General features: G+C 37.1%; 1 protein-coding gene and 1 pseudogene across 3 annotated transcripts in view; one reads left to right on the top strand and one right to left on the bottom strand.

Annotated features, from left to right (window-relative positions):
* Positions 1 to 19,007, top strand: part of SOS1 (SOS Ras/Rac guanine nucleotide exchange factor 1) — a 140,632-nt gene that overhangs the window by 8,429 nt on the left and 113,196 nt on the right. The window lies entirely within an intron of this gene.
* Positions 13,502 to 19,007, bottom strand: part of LOC309815899 (ubiquitin-ribosomal protein eS31 fusion protein-like) — a 35,209-nt pseudogene continuing 29,703 nt past the window's right edge. Inside the window, exon 2 of the transcript in view lies at positions 13,502 to 14,265. The product of the transcript in view is annotated as a ubiquitin-ribosomal protein eS31 fusion protein-like (transcript). The remainder of the gene's footprint in view (positions 14,266 to 19,007) is intronic.

Here is a 19,007-nt window from a genome sequence, read left to right as displayed (position 1 = left end):
TTTTAAGCAGGATATTGATAATTAGATATGAATTTTGAAGGATCACTGTCTGCTTTGTGGAGCCTGGATTAAATGGCAGCAGAACTGTAGGCAGGAAGGTAGGTTAGGGGACTTTTGCAGCAATTCATGGAAGGGATGATGGTAGTCTTGACTAGGGCAGTAGCTGTGGGGATAAAGAAAAGTGGACAGATTTTTAAAAATTTTTTTAATATTTTTTATTTTTCATGTTTAACAATCTTTAATTCAAATGTGAAAGTTCAATACAAGCCGTTCGTAGGGCTTGGGACTCGTTCTTTAAAAAACAAGAATGGAGGAATGCAATAAAATGATCTTTCCATTTGTTCTTCAGAAACTTGCAAGGAAAGGATAGATCATGGGGCCATAAAAGATCCATTTAAGTCATACCCACTTTCTCCCCCTACCAATAGTCTTATACCCATTCCATAATCTTAATACACATTCCTGAATGAAGATTTACAGTTCAGCTTTGCTTACATAGCCATTTAAAAATACTTAGCACCGGCTTGCTTCCTATAATGCCAAACAAATCAAATCATGAAACTACTTCAATATGCATTTCTTCTTTTTAAAACAAGGGGGTACTTAAATGTAGAAAGCAATACTTAGCCTACAAATACATTTCCCAGAAATGGCATATGCCATTCAAAGGCCTAGACACCCTTATGCTTTCCAAGTGGAATACCTAGCCTAATGTGCATAGAAGCATGAATGGCAAAGTTGAAGATCAAAGTCTTAACTATTTTTTCTATTTATTTGAAGCACAGTTAAAAAAAAAATTGGTACACTTTGGAAATCAGTGGCACAAGGTACACTGCCATAAATTGAGGGACAGTATACAGTTAAAAAAAAAAGCAGGAAAAAAGGAAAAAAAATCCCATTTCAAACACTGCATTCATTACATAATTTTACCTGCCCAAATAGACCATTTACAAATATTAGGTCAATAAACTGCTAACATCCATAAAAAGGTAGCTTTCTTACTAAAATGCAAGAATTTAAAAGATTGGTATCTAAACAAGAAAAGACAAAAACAAACTGGAATGAAAGCCTAGATACCACATTGAAAATTGGGGATTTTTGTTTGGGCCTTCATACTCTTCTCTCCCTCTACCATATCCTGCCGGAGTTCCAGGCCTCATTCCTCTAGGACCCTGTCCACCCACAGGTCCCGCACCTCCCTGCCCAAAGTGCTCAGTACGCATGTCGCTTCATCATGGAACCACTCATTGTTGCCGGTGGAACTCCAGGATTAGCTTCATAACCTATGCCACCACCACCACCTAGAGGTGGAAATTTCTGGCCTCCTGAACCATAGGGATCTCCCATGTTCATTGCTCCTCCACCACCCATTCTCGTGTCTCTTTCTCTCGGATCCATGTAGCCCATCAGGCTATAACTTTCCTCTCTTTGGCGTCTCATTTGTTTTTCCATCTCACGTTGACGAATCATCATCTCTTCTTCCCTCCTACGTCATTCCTCCTCTTGCCTTAATTGCATCTCTTTACGTTTCTGCATTTCTTGATTGTGAAGTTCTTCCACACGTCTTAATTCTTCCTGGCATCTCATCAGATCTTGACGCAAAAGATGTGCCTGATGCTCATGATAGGCATCTTCCATTTCAAAAAGTGGACAGATTTTATTTTATTTTTATTTATTTTTGGCTGCGTTGGGTCTTCATTGCTGCGCGTAGGCTTTCTCTAGTTGTGGCGAGCGGGGGCTACTCTTCATTGCAGTGCACGGGCTTCTCATTGTGGTGGTTTCTGTTGTTGCGGAGCACGGACTCCAGGCGCGCAGGCTTCAGTAGTTGTGGCATGCGGGCTCAGTAGTTGTGGTTTGAGGGCTCTAGAGCGCAGGCTCAGTATTTGTGGCTCACGGGCTTAGTTGTTCCGCGGACTGTGGGATCTTCCCCGACCAGGGCTCGAACCTGTGTCCCCTGCACTGGCAGGCGGATTCTTAACCACTGCACCACCAGGGAAGTAGTGGACAGATTTTAGATTTAGAGGTAGATTGGTAGTTGAATGACAGGGTAGTGAGAGGAGTCAAAGCTGATTCCCAGGATTATGGCATAGGAGTCTAAGTGGTAATGGTCATGAAATGGGGGATACTGGGAGAGGAACACCTTTGGAGGGGAACTAGGAAACCATCAGTACTCTGGGAATGAGAAGGTGAGAGAGAATTGTGATAGGAGGAATTTACACATTGTGGGTAGTCAAGTGTGCAAGCATGGAAGGCATCTTTGTTGGATTGTCCTTATTAATTACAGGCAGGTACAACATGAAGGCCCTGATGATGTCTTTCAATGTACATTTCAAATACCATCTCCTCTACAAAGGCTTTCTACTACAATTCCATCCCCTAAATAGAATGAATCTCTCAATTTCTTTAGTACTTTATACTTCAATTTTAGTACTTAATGATAATCTGCCCTTTAAAGTTTGTTTGTATCTGTGGCTTCTCTCCTCCACTATATTGGGAGCTATTTGAGAGCACGATAGACCCTACTCACCTTTGTATTCCCTGTAATGCTTAGCATATTTCTCATGTATAGCAGGTGCTCAGTACATATGTTGAATTGTATGAAGTTCTGATCTTGTCCCCTCAAGAATATACTTACTAAGGAGTTAGTTGAGATCTTTACCAGTCAAAAGGCATTGGAATTGTCATGTTTGGTGTATCCTATTTTAGCAAATAGGGAAACAAATAATTCATTTGAAATGGAAAAATAGAAAAAAAAAAGTAATGCTGCAAGGGAGAAGCAGATGCCAAGATGGGATTAAGCATGCAAGAAATTTATTAGGAGAAGTGCGTGTGAGAGAAAATGAAGACAGGCAAGGAGAGTTGTCAGACTGATGTAAGTCTGACTCCAAGTGAAGGAGAGAGGTAAGGAAGGAAGTCTGGGTGAAAGTGTCGTAGTTCTAAGGAAGTTCACCGAGACCTCAGAAGTCCTTGAGCCAGAGTTGCCTATCACAGAAATTCCTCATCTCCCAGGACTAGGGCTGCCTCAGTATGCCTGTGGTGCTCTTTGACTGGCAGCAGCCAGTGAGAAGTGTGGCCTCCATGCACAGTGATAGATTTCAGAGTGCAGCAGCTGGGGCCCACAGTCAAGTATTTCCCCTGGAGTCAGAGATCTGAGAGGCTCATTCTCATAGCCAGCCAGGGTCATGTCTGTGGCTATAAATTGCCTGATTTGGGAGAATTTAATTACAGTATTCCCTCAGTTAAAGTGGTAATTTGTTCCCCCCAAACCCCTTAAGCTTTAAGAAAAAAATACCTTAGAATGAGTTCTAAAAGTCAAAACTTAATTGTCATTGATATTAATAGTACACAGTTAGCTTTAGTAGTTATCAAATAAAGATTGCATTTCATATTCAAGTTTATTTCATAATTAAACCTTTAATGTACCAAACCACAAACAAAGCAGTAAAGATGAAAGAAAACAATGCAAACGATACGTGTATTATTACTATATGAACTAGTGAACCAGGAGCACTTCAAGCACTTCAGCAGTACCTTGAGTAGTCCAACCATCCAGTTATGAAGATGAGTGCTTGTTGACTTTCCTTTCTAGACTGAGCTACCTCAGGCAGACAAACACAAATCAGTAAAAGAAATTACTCATAAAGTCAAATTCTGGAAATCTCCCATTGGAGTTGGGGAAGGGAGCATACACTGGAGAAAAGAAGTAATTTAAAGTTTTGGTTTTATGGACCCTGAATTACTCAGATATTATTTTTAAAGTAGGTATTTTAAAATTGTAATGGGAAGATGATTTTGAAAAGAGTTTCAAAATTTTCCTGCTGATTTTGACTGGTTTGGTTTTATTCACCAAATTTGTTGAGTATTTATTGTATGGCAAACATTATGGACAACTAAAAAATGAAACATAATTGTTGCTTTTATGAAACTTGTATATGGTGGTTAAAAGAAAATCTGTAATCTTTCCATATGTGTTAAAACACTCCAATCCTAGTATACAGAAAGTTTGGTTCAGGGTTAAAAATAAAAATTTTAAAAATAGATAAAAAATAAATAAGTCTTGGAATTAAAAAAAAGTTTTTTAAATTAGCAGAGACTTTTTGTAATAAGCTAACTTAAATTCCAGTTATTCTTTTATAATTCCTGAAACAAACTTTTCCCTTTCTATATAGACAAGTCCCATTTTCTATTTTACTTACAATCTAAACTATTTGCAAGTAAATTGATTTCTGTGTATGGCTCAGTAGTTTGTAATGGAATGTACTTACTGATAATTGCATTCCTGTTTTGTTTAAGGACTTTGATAGGATTCTGATTTCTGTCCATGTGTTTAATAACTTTTTCTCTTATTTATTGTGGTAAAAAATATATAACATAAAATTAATCATTTTAACCATTTCTAAGTGTAAATTCAGTGCCCAAAACTGCATGCATAAAGTTGTGCAACCATCACCACTATCTATTTCCAAAACTTTTCATCACCTCAAACAGAAACTCTGTACATATTAAGCAATAACTCCTAACTTCCCCCTCCCCCCGCCCCTGGTAACCTCTAATCTACTTTCTGATTTTATGAATTTGCCTATTCCAGATATTTCATGTAAGTGGAATCATACAATATTTGTCCTTTTGTGTATGATTTATTTTAGTTAGCATAATGTCTCATCCATATTGTATCAGAATTTAATTCCTTTATAAGGCTGAATAATATTTCATTGCGTGTGTATACCACATTTTGTTTATTAATTCTTCTGTTCATGGACACTTGGGTTGTTTCTACCTTTTGGTTATTGTGAGTAATGCTACAGTGAACATTGGTATACGAGTATTTGTTTGAGTTCCCATTTTCAATTCTTTTGGGTATATACCTGGAAGTGGAATTGCTGGGTCACTTGGTAATGCTATGTTTAACTTTTTGAGGCACTGTCATACTGCTTTCCACAGCAGTCACACGACTTTACATTCCTACCAGCAATGTACAAAGGTTCCAGTTTCTCCACGTCTTCACTTATATTAGTTATTTTCTGGGGTTTTGTTTTGTTTTTGTTTTTAATTGCCATCCTAGTTGATGTGAAATGATACCTCATTGTGTTTTGGTTTGTATTTCCCTAATGACTAATAATGTTGAGCATCTTTTCATGTTCTTAAAGGCCGTTTGTATATCTTCCATGGAGAAATGTCTGTTCAAGTCCATCGCCCATTTTTAAAATTAGGTTGTTTGTGTTTTTGCTGTTAAATGTTAGGACATCATTGTATATTCTTGATATTAGACCCTTATCGGCTATATGATTTTTAAATATTTTCTCCCATTAAAACACAACCAAAAAGCTGTCTTTTCAGTTTCTTGATAATGTCCTTCGCACAAAAGTTTTAAATTTTGATGAAATTCAGTTTATCTATTTTTTTCTTTCATTGTTTGTGCTTTTGGTGTCATATCTGAGAATCCATTGCAAAATCCAAGATCATGAAGATTTACCCCTAAGTTTTCTTCTAAGAAATTTATGTTTTAGCTCTTACATTTAGGTCATTGATCCTTTTGGGGTTAAATTTTGTATTCGGTGTGAGTTAGGTGGAACTCACACCGAATACATGTGGAAATCTGTGGAAAATTCATTTCCACAGATGTGGAAATGAATTCATCCTTTTGCATATAGAAATCTGGTTGTCCCAGCACCATTTGTGGAAGAGCTTGATCTTTCCCCACTGAATAGACTTGGCATCATTGTCAAAAATCAATTGACCGTAGATGTATAGATTTATTTCTGGACTCTCTATTCTATTCCATTGGTCTATGAGTCTGTCTTTATGGCAGTACCACACTGTTTTGATTACTGTAGCATAGCATTAGTAAGTTTCGAAATTAGGAAGTGTGAGTCCTACAACTTTGTTTTTCTTTTTTATGATTCTTTTGGCTATTCAGCAATTCCATATGGATTTGAGAATTGGCATTTCTATTTCTGCAAAAAAGGCCATTAGAGTTTGATAGAAGTTGCATTGAATCTGTCGATTATTTTGGTTAGTATTGGCATCAATATAAAGTCTTCCTACCCATGAACACAGGATGTCTCTCCATTTATTTAGGTCTTCTTTAATTTTCTTCAGCAATATATTGTAGTTTTCAGGGTAAAATACTTCCACCTCTTTGGGTAAATCCATTCCTAGATATTTTATTCTTTTAGATGCTATTATTCTTTTAGTTGCTAAATGGAATTACAGTCCTAATTTCCTTTTCAGATTGTACCTTGTAGGTATATAGAAACACAACAGCTTTTTGTGTGTTGATTTTTGTTCTGCAACTTTGCTGAATTAATTTACTAGCTCTGGTAACTTTCTTATGGATTCTTTGGGACTTTTCTACATATAGGATGATGTCATCTGCAAATAAAAATAGTTTTACTTCTTCCTTTCCATTTGGATGCCTTTCATTTCTTTTTCTTGTTTGATTGCTCTGGCTAGAACATCTAGTACAGTTTTGAATAGCAGTGGTAAAGTGGGCATCCTAGTCTTATTCCTGATCTTAGGGTGAAAGCTTTCAGTTTAGCCGTGGGTTTTTCATAGATGCCCTTTGTCATGTTGAGGAAGTTCCCATCTATTTCTAGTTTTAGGAGTGTTTTTATCACGAAAGGATGTTGGGTTTTGTCAAACGCCTTTTCTGAGTTAATTGAGTGATCATGTGTGTTTTCCTTTATCCTATTAATGTCTATTATATTGATTTTTTTTTTAATGTTAAATTGCTTCTGCATTCTTGGGATAGATCCCAGTTGGTCAAGGTGCTGTTTTAATATGCTGTTGGATTCAATTTGCTAGTATTCTGTTGAGAATTTTTGCATCTATACTCATAAAGCATATTGGTCTGTAATTTTCTCGTGATGTTTTTATCTGCCTTTGGTATTAAGGTAATGCTGGCTTCACAGAATGAGTTAGGAACTGTTCCTTCTTCTTCTGTTTTTTTTGGAATTCTTCACATGTTGGGTAAAATTCACCTGTGCTGCTGTCTGGTCTTGCATCTTTCCTTGTTGGAAGGTTTTTTTTTTTTTTTTTTTTTTTAATTTATTTATTTTTGGCTGTGTTGGGTCTTCGTTTCTGTGCGAGGGCTTTCTCCAGTTGCGGCAAGCGGAGGCCACTCTTCATCGCAGTGCGCAGGTCTCTCACTGTCACGGCCTCTCCCGTTGTGGAGCACAGGCTCCAGACGCGCAGGCTCCGTAGTTGCTTAGTTGCAACTTAGTTGTAACCACGGGCTTAGTTGGTCCGCGGCATGTAGGATCTTCCCAGACCAGGGCTCGAACCCATGTCCCCTGCATTGGCAGGCAGATTCTTAACCACTGTGCCACCAGGGAAGCCCTGTTGGAAGGTTTTGATTAATGAGTCAGGTTTTGATTACTGATTTCTTGTTATATGTCGAGATTTTAAATTTCTTCTTGAGTCAGTTTAGGTTAATTTGTGTGTTTCTAGGAATTTGTTCATTTATTCTATATTATCTAGTTTTTCGGTGTGTAATTGTTCATAGTATTTTCTTACAGTCTGTTTTATTTCTGTGAGGGCAGTGGTAATAATGTCCCCACTTTCATTTCTGATTTTAGTTATTTTTGTCTTTTCTTTTTCTTAGATGGTCTATAAAAGGTTTGTCAATTTTGCTGGTTTTTTTCAAAGAAGCAGCTTTTGGTTTCATTGATTCTGTCTATTGTTTTTCTGTTCTCTGTTTCATTTATCTCTAATTTTTATTATTTCCTAGCTTTGAGTTTAATTTCTTTTCTAGTACCCCGACATGTAAAGTTAGGTTGTTGATATCTTTTTTCTTTTTTAACGTAGACATTTATAGTCATAAATATCCATCCAAGTGCTGCTTTTGCTATATCCTGTAAGTTTTGGAATGTTGTGTTTTCCCTAAGTATTTTCTAATTTCCCTTAGGATTTCTTCTTTGAACCTTTGGATGTTTAAGAATGTGTTGTTTAACTTCTACATATTTGTGAGTTTTCCAGTTTTCCTGCTGTTGTTGATTTCTATCTTTATTCTTAGTCAGAAAAGATTCTGTCTGATTTCAATCTTTTTTAAATTTATTGAGTCTTTGTTTTGTGGCCTAACATATGGCTTACCCTGGAGAATGTTCCATATGTACCTGAGAAGAATGTGTATTCTACTGTTACTGGGTGAAGTGTTCTGTATATGTCTGTTAGGATTATAGTGTTCAAGTCCTCTACTTCCTTATTGACCTTCTATCTAGATGTTCTGTTACTGAAATTGGTGTATTGAACTAATATTTCTCCCTTCAATTTGGTCAATGTTTACTTCATATCTTTTGGGGGTCTGTTGTTTGTGCGTATATATTTATTTATTTGTTTAAAAAAAATTTTATTGAAGTATAGTTGATTTATAATGTCGTGTTAGTTTCAGGTGTACAGCACAGTGGTTCAGTTGTGTGTGTGTGTGTGTATGTATTCTTTTTCAGATTCTTTTCCCTTATAGGTTGTTACAAGATACTGACTGTAGTTCTGGGTGCTATACAGTAGGTACTTGTTGGTTATCTATTTTATATATAGTGGCGTGTGTATGTTAACATATATGTTTACAATTGTTTTATCTTCTTGATGAATTAACCCTTTTTTCAAAATAAAATGTCCTTCTTTGTCTCCTGTAACAGTTTTTGATCTAATGCCTATTTCATCTGATATTAGAATAACCACACTAATACTCTTTTGTTTTCTGTTTTCATGGAATATCTTTTTCCATCCTTTCACTTTGAAACTATTTATACTTTTGTGTATAAAGTGAGTGTCTATAGGCAGCATATAGTTGGATCATGTTTTTTAATCCATCCTGCCAATCTCTGGCTTTGATTGGAAAGTTTAACCCAATTAAATTTAAAGTAATGGCTGATAAGGAAGGACCTCTGCCATCATTTTGCTTTTTTGTTGTGAAATTTTATACCTTTTTTGTGGCTCATTTCCTCCATTACATACCGCCTTCTTTTTTTTTTTTTCTAATTAGTTTGTTGTAGTGAACCATTCTGATTTCCGTCTCATTTCCTTTTGCGTGTATTTTTTAAAAATATTTATTTATTTGGCAGCTCTGAGTCGTAGTTACAGCATGCAGGATCTTTAGTTGAGGCATGTGGGTTCTTAGTTGTGGCATGTGGGATCTAGTTCCCTGACCAGAGATAGAACCTGGCGGAGTCTTAACTACTGGACCACCAGGGACATCGCTTGTGTGTATTTTTTAGATATTTTCTTTGTGGTGAATTACATTTAATGTCCTAAATTTATAACAGTTTAGTTTGCATTGATATGAACTTAACTTCAATAACACAGCTCAGTCTTACCCCCTTATGTTGCTGTCATCACAAATTACATCTTTATACATGTGTATCCAATATCATGGACTCATAGTTATTTTTTATGCATTTGTCTTTGAAATCCTATAGGAAATACAGCAAAGTTAGAAACCAAGTGTACAGTAATACTCATTTTTATATTTGCCAGTGTATTTACCTTTACTAGAGACCTTTATTTCATCATTTGACTTTGAGTTGCTGTTCAGTGTCCTTTCATTTCAGCTTGAAGGACTATCGTTAGCACTTCTTGTAGGGCAGGTCTGATGGTAGTGAACGCCCTCAGCTTTTGTTTATCTGGCAACATCTTAATTTGTACCTCATTTTTTTTGTGTGTGTGTGGTATGCAGGCCTCTCACCGCCGTGGCCTCTCCTGTTGCGGAGCACAGGCTCCATACCCGCAGGCTCAGCGGCCATGGCTCACGGGCCCAGCCCACTCCGCGGCATGTGGGATCTTCCCGGACCGGGGCACAAACCCTTATCCCCCCCATCGGCAGGCGGACTCTCAACCACTGCGCTACCAGGGAAGCCCTGTACCTCATTTTTTTTTTTTTTGCGGTACATGGGCCTCTCACTGTTGTGGCCTCTCCCGCTGCAGAGCACAGGCTCCAGACGTGCAGGCTCAACGGCCATGGCTCACGGGCCCAGCCGCTCCGTGGCATGTGGGATCCTCCCAGACGGGGGCACGAACCCATGTCCCCTGCATCGGCAGGTGGACTCTCAACAACTGTGCCACCAGAGAAGCCCTTGTACCTCATTTTGAAGGGCAGTTTTGCCAGATATAGAATTCTTGGTTGACATTTTTTTTCTTTCCACACTTAAATATGCCATCCTACTGTATTTGGGCCTCCATGGTTTCTGATAAGAAATAAGCTGCTGATCTTATTGAGGACCCCTTGTACATGAAGAGTTGCTTCTCCTGCTGCTTTTAGGGTTTTGTCTTTGTTTTTGACAGTTGGATTATAATGTGCCTTGGTGTGTGTTTCTTGGAATTTATCCTACTTAGATTTTATGGAACATTTTGAATTTGTAGATTAATGTATTTCATCAGATTTGGGGTGTTTTCAGCCATTATTTCCTCAAATGTTATTTCTGTCCCTTTCTCTCTCCTCCTTCTGGGACTCCCATAATGCATGTTCTGGTCTACTTGTTATCTCACAGGTCCCTTAGGTTTTGTTTACTAGTTTTTAAAAAAGCATTTTGAACATATTTAAGTCAGTTGTTTGAAAGTTTTTGCCTAGTTAGTCTGATGTCTGGGCTTCCTTAGCCAGTTTCTCTCAGTTAATTTTGTTCCTTTGAACATGCCATACTTCCCTGTTTTTTTGTATGCTATGTGATTTTTTTTCTTTTTTTAAAACTGGGCATTTGAATACTATAATATGGTAACTATTGAAGTCAGATTCTTCCCTTTCCCCAGGGTTTGCTGTTTTATTGTTTGTTTTTTGTTTTTATTTGGTTTTGTTTTTGATTGTTGAAGGCTATCAATATGTTTGTTTAATGACTTTCATAAGTGATTGTTTTTTTCAAACACAGTATTCCTTGGTGTGTATAATCACTGAAGTCTCTGTTACTTAGCCTGTGTTTCCATAGTATTTTGACAGAGATTTCTTTGAGCTCCAGGAGCTAAAAAAATCAACCAACCAAACAACAACAGAAACCTCTCCCAGTCTGTACAGATTGGCTCTGTGCTGGTGCACTCTTGTAACACCTTGTGAATTGCCAGTGGGACATAGCACTAATAATTAGAGTAAAATTCAGATCTATATCCTGAGATTTGTCCATTGTGCTATGTAAGATAAAGTTTTCTGCTTTTCACAAGAAAATAATTTCTATTTGGTTTAAATTAGTTGTGTCGTAGTATTTGGTTTTTAAAATTCTTAGTTCTTGACTTAACAAGCAGAAGGTACTTTCAGAACCCTTGTTACCCTGTTCCACTGGAGAACCCAATTAAATTCAAGAAATATTTGAGGAGCTTCTGTATGCAAAATCTTGTGATTGGCTTCATAGGTTAGTAAAAGGATAACCAAGATTTTGCATCAAAGTATTTATAATATAGTGAATGATAAGACAGTTCCAAATATAGATATCATTTAAAGAACTAATATAGTATCTTCAAAAAAATAATGCAGCACAAATGTGTAAATCTTTTTAATCATTGGATAAATGGTTAAATTAACTATGTTCTAGATATATACACATACATAACATAACTTTGAGGAGCTAAGGCTAGGGTAAGAAGTACTCCTGAATGGATATAGGCTGCTTCAGTATTTCTTAAACATCTTCGTTTTTTAAAGTAGTAGTCTGTGAAATTCTATCAATTGTACTTTCATTTAAATTAACAAATATACTTTTTTATAAAATCACAAATACGGTTGACCCTTGAACAACACAGTTTTGTACTGTATGGGTACACTTATACATGGATATTTTTCAGTAGTAAATACTACAGTACAACACTGTTGTTGGTTAGTTGAATCTGCAGATGCAGTGGAACCATGGATATGGAAGGCCTGCTCTTAAGTTACATGTGGACTAAACCCCGAGTTGAATGGCCAACTGTACCTTTAGGAAAATTTAAGCTACATGTTATTTACATTAGTTTATTTAGAGTGCCTTTCTCAATATCTGTAACTGAAATCACACCTGTTCGTGAGAGATTGAGAGTCTTTTTTTTTTTTTTTTTTTTTTTCTTTTTCTTTTTGCGGCATGCGGGCCTCTCACTGTTGTGGCCTCTCCCGCCGCGGAGCACAGGCTCCGGACGCGCAGGCCCAGCGGCCATGGCTCACGGGCCCAGCCGCTCCGCGGCATATGGGATCCTCCCAGACCGGGGCACGAACCCGTATCCCCTGCATCGGCAGGCGGACTCTCAACCACTGCGCCACCAGGGAGGCCCAGATTGAGAGTCTTAGTGGGTGGAAAGGGAGACAGTGGGTTATTTAAGCACATTCAGTGTATTTTGGAGGGTGGCAAGGCTTTGGGCATTTAGGACAGCATGACAAAAGGGATAGAGAGAGGAAGGTGAGACACTGATATCAAAGATGACATTTACATTGTTGGAAATTTTGACTAAGGTCACCTTATATATGGGAAAGGGGAATAATATGCTCTTACTCCTCCCTCCCTCCATTCCTTCCTTCCTTCCTTCCTTCCTTCCTTAAAAAACCACAGGATTTCCTGCTCTCAGTTTCTAGAATTCATAGTTCTATCTTAGAACTTTGATTATGTTATGTAATTTCATTAAGTAGATTATAATTTCCTTAAGTAGACTTTTCTGAGATTCTGAGGATTTAATCTCCATTTTATAGCATATCTGTGGGTAAATGTGTTCTCACCATCAAACAATCTCTAGGAATAGCAATCAGTTTATAAATTTGAAATAATTTTGAAAAGATAACTTCCATTAGAAAGTTTCTACCTTAAAATAAGCATTTCAACAATTAGTATCAAATTTACATAACATTTTTGTTTCATATTGTATACTACAGTGTTCTTTTTTAAATTATTTATTTATTTATTTATTTATTTCTGGCTGCATTGGATCTTTGTTGCTGCACGTGGGCTTTCTCTAGTTGTGGCGAGTGGGAGCGGTGAGTGGGCTTCTCACTGCAGTGGCTTTTCTTGTTGCAGAGCATGGGCTCTAGGCGTGCAGGCTTCAGTAGTTGTGGCATGTGGGCTCAGTAGTTGTGGCACACGGGCTTAGTTGCTCCGCAGCATGTGGGGTCTTCCCAGACTAGGGCTCAAACCCATGTCCCCTGCATGGGCAGGTAGGTTCTTCACCACTGCACCACCAGGGAAGTCCCACTACAGTGTTCTTAATTGCATTGCTACTTTACATTTTTACACTTACCTGTTTGCTATTGAACTCATCAACAGTTAGTAATCCATAGTAGCAAATTCTTGAAAATACAATTAATTTATAAACTCATCTTAGTCTTTGGTAATTTTTTCAAATGTTTTTCATATTTACATTTTTTATATAGTTAATATACTTTTCAATATTGAACATGACAAATATAAAAAGTATCCTGTTTCATTTTTTAAATTAAAAACCATAGTGCTTTTAAAAGTGATTTTAACTTACAGAACACGATCACAAAATTCAAAGCTCAAAAGATTATACATTGAAAATCTTCCATCTCCTCTGCTCCACTTTTCTTGCATTCTACGCAGGGGCAACCAATTTACAAGTTTCTTGTGTAGAGATTTTTCCATGATAAGCTTGTGTATGTGTATATGTGTGTGTGTGTGTGTGTGTGTGTGTGTGTGTGTGTGTGTTTGATACACCGTTTTTAGTACCTTTGTTTTTCCCCCCCTTTCAGTATATTTTGGAGAGCATAGCAGTTAAGATTATCACCTTTATTCTTTTCCATGGCTTCATACTGTTATTTAGTTGTACTATAATTTAACTAGTCTCTCTCTCTTTTTTTTAATTAGGTCATGTCTTTTATTAACTAGTGTGCAGTTACTTGTCTTCTGGTTTGTTGAAACAATAGGTAAGACAACATTTGCCACAATACTGTGTGTCAAAGTGGTTCACCATAAAAACTCCAGCACCATGTTCATCTGAAGGGCGCTCCCGATGAAGGTGACTGATTTTGCCATTCTCCTCCACCTTATAGTATTTCAGGACAGCCAGCTTAACCTTCTTTCTCTTATGCTTGTTCTTCTTGAGAGTGGTGTAAGACTTCTTCCTTTTCTTAGCACCACCATGAAGTCTCAACATTAAGATGAAGAGTGGACTCCTTTTGAATGTTGTAGTCAAAGTACGTCCATCTTCCAGTTGCTTGCCAGCAAAGATCAGTCTTTGCTGGTCAGGAGGAATTCCTTCCTTATCCTGGATCTTGGCCTTTATATTTTCTGGTGTATCTGAGGGTTCAACTTCAAGAGTGATGGTCATCCCCGGAAAGTCTTCATGAAAATCTGCACCTTGGCAGCAGTTCTGCCGCAGATGACAGATCCAAAAGCTAACTAGTCCCTTATTGAGAAACATTGAGGTCACTTTCTGTCTTTTTGTATTATAAACACTTGTAGCAAAAACTTGTATATATGTCCTATCACATATGAGTGAAATGTTTCTTCATGTCTCTTGCCCATTTTCTAGTTAGATTGTTTGCTCTTTTACTGTTGAGTTTCGAGAGGTCATTATATATTTTGGATACTAATCCTTTGTTGGGTCTGTGGCTTGGAAATGTTTTGTCCCACTACTCACCTTGTCTTTTTATCCACTTTCCAGGGGCTTTTTCAGAGCAAAAGTTTTAAATTTTGGTGAAGTCCAATTAATCAGTATTTTACTTTTTTAAAAATATTTATTTATTTATTTATTTTGACTGCACTGGGTCTTAGTTGTGGCACACGGGATCTTTGTTGCAGCATGCGGGATCATTTTAGTTGCAGCATGCGGGCTCCTTAGTTGTGGTATGCGGACTCTTAGTTGCAGCATGCACGTGGGATCTAGTTCCCCAACCAGGGGTCAAACCTGGGTCCCCTGCATTGGGAGCGTGGAGTCTTACCCACTAGACCACGAGGGAAGTCCCTGTCAGTAATTTTCTTTTATGGGTTGGTGTCAAGTCTTAAGTACTCTTTGAATATCCATGGATCCTGAAATTTTTTTCGTGTATTTTTTCCTAAAAGCTTTATAGTATTACATTTTACATTTAAGTCCATGATACATTTTGTGTTATTTTTGTATAAGGTATGAGACTTAAGTTGAAGTGCATTTTTTTGCCTATGGATGTCCATTTGCTCCAGCACCATTTGTTGGAAAGGCAGTCCCTCCTTCATTGAATTGCTTTTGTACTTTTGTCAAAAATTGGGCATATTTTTATGGGTCTATTTCTAGGTTCTCTCTTCTGTTCCATGTGTTTCTCTCTATCTGCCAATGCTATACAGTTTTTATTACTGTAAAATAGGTCTTGAAATGGGGTAGGGTGGTTCCTTTCACTTTATTCTTTTACCAAATTATTTTAGTAATTCTAGTTACTTTTCCTTTTCATATAAATTTTAGAATAATCTTGTCAATATCTACAAAAAATCTTTCTTGGGATATTGGTAGGAGTTGTGTTAAACCCATTTATTAATATGAGGGAGTGGGAGAATTGGCATCCTTACTATGTTGAGTCTCCCATTCCATGAACATAGAATGTCTCTGCATTTATATTTAGATTGGTTTTCTTCATCAATATTTTGTCATTTTTAGCATACAAGTCTTGTGCTTGTTTTGTTAGATTTGCACCTAATATTTTGGGTTTGTGGGGTTTTTTAAATTTTTATTATTTTATTTTGTATGTCCATGTGTTCATTGCAAATAGAGTTGATTTTTTTACATGTTTACCTTGTATCTTATGACCTTACTGAATTCACTTATTTGTTCTAAGTTTTTATTTTTTTGATTTTGTAGATTCTTTGCAGTTTCTCCCCAATCACGTAGCTGACATATAGGGATGGTTTTATTTTTTCCTTTCAAATTTGTGTTTTTTATATCCTTTTCTTGTTTTATTGCACTGGCAAGAACTTTCAGCACTATGTTCAATGAGTATGTTGAGAGTGGACATTATGTCTTTTTCCCCAGTTTAAGGGGAAAGTATTCAGTCTTTCACTCTTAAGTGTATCTTAAGTATACATTTTTGTAGATGCTCTTTATCAAGGTGAAGAAGTTCCCTCCTATTCCTCTTTCTCTGAGAGGTTTTTTTTCCTTCATGAATGGGTACTGAGTTTCGTCAAATACTCTTTTTTTTATTTGAGATGAATTGAGATGAATTATGTGGTTTTTTTCTTTAGCTTTTTAATGTGGTGGATTACATTGGTTGGTTTTAGGATATTGGTCTAGACCTGCATCCCTGGAATAAACTCTGCTTGGTCATAGTGTATGATTCTTTTTGTATATTGCCAAATTTGATTTGCTAATATTTTGTTAAGGATCTGTAATTATGAAGGATGTTGGTCTGTAGTTTTCCTTTTTTGTTCTGTGTTTACCTGTTTTTTGTGGTTTTTTTAAATCAGGGTAATACTAGCTTAATAAAATGAATTTGAAAGTATTCCCTTCAATTCTATTTTCTAGAAGAGATTGTGGAAAATTGGTGTTAATTCTTTAAAAGTTTGCTATAATTTTCAATGAAACCATCTGGACCTGGAGAGGTTTTTGGATGTTTTGAAATTACCAATTCATTTTATTTATTTAATAGGTATAGGACTATCCAAATTATATTATTATTATTTTTTTTGTGTGTGTGTGGTATGCGGGCCTCTCACTGTTGTGGCCTCTCCCGTTGCGGAGCACAGGCTCCAGACGCGCAGGCTCAGCGGCTATGGCTCACGGGCCTAGCCGCTCCATGGCATGTGGGATCTTCCTGGACCAGGGCACGAACCCGTGTCCCCTGCATTGGCAGGTGGACTCTCAACCACTGTGCCACCAGGGAAGCCCTATCCAAATTATTTACTTCATATTGGGTAAGTTGTGGTAGTTTTTTGTTTTGTTTCGTTTTGTGAGAAATTGGTTCATTTCTTCTAAATCATCATTATATGTTGGTGATGAGTTGTTAGGATTAGAAAGGCTCCCCTAGACACCCGAACAGTATAAGGATGAAACATTCTTCATGGTTTTATGATGAAAATTATAATCTTTTAGCTATTATAGCTCTCTGAAGAAAATGTTCAATCAAAAGATTAAATCATACAAAGCATTTAACATTTTCAAACAGTTGCCTAGTCACAAACTTTTAAAAGAGATTATTCATAGCAGTAAGTTATGTTTATCAAATATTTGAATAGTGTTTCCTTACTGTCCTTTCGTAGTTGCAGGGTGTGTAGAGATATTCATGTTTCATTCCTGATTTATTCCTTATGTTGGTAATTTGTGTCTTCACTTTTTTTTTTGTCAGTCTTGCTAGATGTTTGTTGATTTTTTTAAAATAAATATTTATTGGAGTAGAGTTGCTTTACAATGTTGTGTTAGCTTCTGCTGTATAGCAAACTGAATCAGTTATACGTATACATATATGCACTCTTTTTTAGAGTTCCTTCCCATTTAGGTCACCACAGATCATATACGGTAGGTTCTCATTAGTTATCTGTTTTATACATAGTAGTGTATATATGTCAGTCCCAATCTCCCAGTTCATCCCACTTCCCCCTTTCCCCCATGGTAGCCGTAAGTTTGTTCTCTACATCTGTGACTCTATTTCTGCTCTGTAAATAAGTTCATCTGTACCATTTTTCTAGATTCCACATAAAAGCAATTTTATACGATATTTGTTTTTCTCTTTCTGACTTACTTCACTTTGTATGTCAATTTCCAGGTCCATCCGCGTCTCTGCAAATGGCACTATTTTGTTCCTTTTTATGGCTGAGTAATATTCCATGGTATATATGTACCACATCTTCTTTATCCATTCTTCGATCAGTGGTCATTTAGGTAGCTTCTATGTCTTGGCTGTTATAAATAGTGCTGCAGTGAACATTGGGGTGCATGCATCCTTTTGGTTGGTTGTCAGTTTTTGATCTCTTAAAAGAACCAACTGTTTCACTGATTTTTCTCTGTTTTTCTGTTTTCAGTTTTATTGATTTCTACTGTATCTTTATTATTTCCTTCCTTTCTCTTGCTTTGCTTCTAGTTTGCTCTTCTTTTTTTGAGATTCTTGAGGTGGGAACTTAGGTTATTGACTTGTGGCTTTTCCTTTTGAGGCTTTTCCTTTTTTTAAATTTCTTTCTCAGCAGTTTTGCCTATGTCTCACAAATTTTGATATGCTGTATTTTCATTTTTCTTTAGTTCTGTTATATGTATTTTTAAATTTCCCCTGATAATTCCTCTTTGATCCATAGATTATTTATATAAAGTGTGTTGTTTAGAGAGCTGAGTGGCGGCCGTGGATACTCTGGGTGCCTGCTGTGCATGTGTGTGGCCACCTGGTGTGCACAGGCTCTGGCAGCAGCCATGGGCTGGCCAGACTGCGGCAGTTTTCTGGATGACAAACAATGGTCCAGCACGGTGTCTCAGTACAACCAGGAGGCCGGACAGTGGAACCAATTCTGAGCCGCCTGTTGTCAGGCCTGAGCTCCTGTGGTGGGAGTGCCAAGTCCAAACCACTGGACTAACAGAGAACCTCAGACTCCAGGGAATATTAATCAGTGTGAGCTCTCCTGGAGGTCCTCATCTTGACACCAAGACCTGGCTCCACCCAACTGCCTGCCACCTCCAGTGCTGGATGCCTCAGGCCAAACAACCAGCAAGACAGGAGCACAGCCCCACCCATCAAGAAAAATGAGATGACAAAAAAATATGGTACAGACAAAGGAGCAAGGTAAAAACTTACAAAACCAAATAAATGAAGAGAAAATAAGCGACCTATCTGAAAAAGAATTCAGAGTAATGATAGTAAAGGTGATCTTAAATCTAGGAAATAGAATGGAGGCATGGATCAAGAAAATACAAGAAATGTTTAACAAGGACCTAGAAGAACTGAAGAACAAACAAACAGTTATGAACAGCACAGTAACTGAAATGAAAAATACACTAGAAGAACTCAGTAGAACAATTGAAGCAGAAAAATAAGTGAGCTGGAAGATAGAATGGTGGAAATAACTGCTGAGGAGCAGAATAAAGAAAAAATAATTAAAAGAAATGAGCACAGTCTCAGAGACCTCTGGGACAACATTAAACACACCAACATTCAAATTATAGGAGTC

This window comes from Mesoplodon mirus (assembly GCF_964341445.2).
Source record: "Mesoplodon mirus genome assembly, chromosome: 14".
Lineage (NCBI taxonomy): Eukaryota > Metazoa > Chordata > Mammalia > Artiodactyla > Ziphiidae > Mesoplodon > Mesoplodon mirus.
Note: the sequence above shows the minus strand (reverse complement) of the source record. Positions and strands in the feature narration are given on the sequence as shown.